This window comes from Rhea americana, unplaced genomic scaffold (assembly GCF_003343005.1).
Source record: "Rhea americana isolate MKP2758 unplaced genomic scaffold, rheAme1 scaffold_1537, whole genome shotgun sequence".
Taxonomy (NCBI): Eukaryota; Metazoa; Chordata; class Aves; order Rheiformes; family Rheidae; genus Rhea; species Rhea americana.
In genome coordinates this window covers 1-1149 of record NW_028185636.1, presented here as the reverse complement: position 1 = coordinate 1149, position 1149 = coordinate 1, and the positions used below count along the sequence as shown (strand labels likewise).

At 54.9% G+C, this 1149-nt stretch overlaps 1 pseudogene; it reads right to left on the bottom strand.

Annotated features, from left to right (window-relative positions):
- Nucleotides 1-354: 354 nt before the first annotated feature.
- On the bottom strand, nt 355-1125 carry LOC146598767 (uncharacterized; annotated as a pseudogene).
- Between the last annotated feature and the right edge of the window lie 24 nt (nt 1126-1149).

Genomic DNA, 1149 nt, shown 5'->3' with positions numbered 1-1149 from the left:
GTCTACGGTTCATGTTTAGAGTTAGACAAGCTAGCGGGTCAGTACTTCCAAACCCAGCATTTCCCCGCTGGGGCAACTCTCGAAGTTGAGCAGGATTGGTCAATTCTGCTAATAACTGCGGAAATGGGACTATTTGGGCAATTTTACTTCCTCTTGGTATAAAAATGGGAGGAGTTAGAGTATATGCTACTATCCAAACTTGACCCGTATAATCAGCATCAAGAACCCCAGGGCATACAATGATGCCCTTCAAGCCGGCCGAGGAGCGGCCTAACAAAAGGCCCCCCACTCAATCAGGCGGCTTGTACCACCCTGTTGGAATTTTCTGTGGCCTGGTGTCAATCAGGGTGATTTCTACTGCTGTTGCCAGGTCGCATCCCAAGCTCCCGGCAGTGGCTGGAGTCCCCCAACCACCGGAGCCGGAGGAGGGGTTATTGTTGTCTGCGCGCGACCCCCCTTCGCGCTCCGCAAGCCGTTTCCCGACCGCCAATATGCTGCAGAGGCGTGAGTGTCGCTGTGACAGTCCTCACACCACACTGTGCCTCCCTGCGTTGTTTCCGGGTGTGGCCCGGTTTCCCACAGCGGAAGCAAGCCCCTAAGTTACGAGGCCTCTTCTGCTGGGTCGGGCCCTGTAAGCCAGCGGCAAGCGCCTGTGTCTGCTGCGCCACTGCTTCCGCAAGCGATTTGCTCTGCTGTTTAACAGCAGCGGTGACCGCCTCAGACACAAACGCAGCTTGCTGCTGGAGGCCAGAATTAGCTACTCTCTCCAGCATCTCAGAGAGCGTGGCACTCCTAGGCCAGGTGCTTAGCAACATTTTCGTTTTCGCATTCGCATTCTCAAACGCAAAAGCACGCAACTACTGTTCCTTGACCCCCTCCCCGATCTCGTGAGACGCCTCAATAGACACCACAAGCTTGTTGATAAAGGAGTCAAAGGGCTCCTGGACTCCTTGACGCAATGTAGCCCAACTGGGTGGCTTCTTTTCCATCGGCACTCTCCACAGCGCGTTTTTAGCTGCTTCAGCAGAGGCGTTGTGGAAATCCGCCGGAAACTGCAGTTGTTGAGCAGCGGCAGCGTAAATTCCTTTGCCCATCAGCATATCCAAGGTGACATCTCGCAGGGGATCAGTTTGTGGCCTCGGCGTGTTG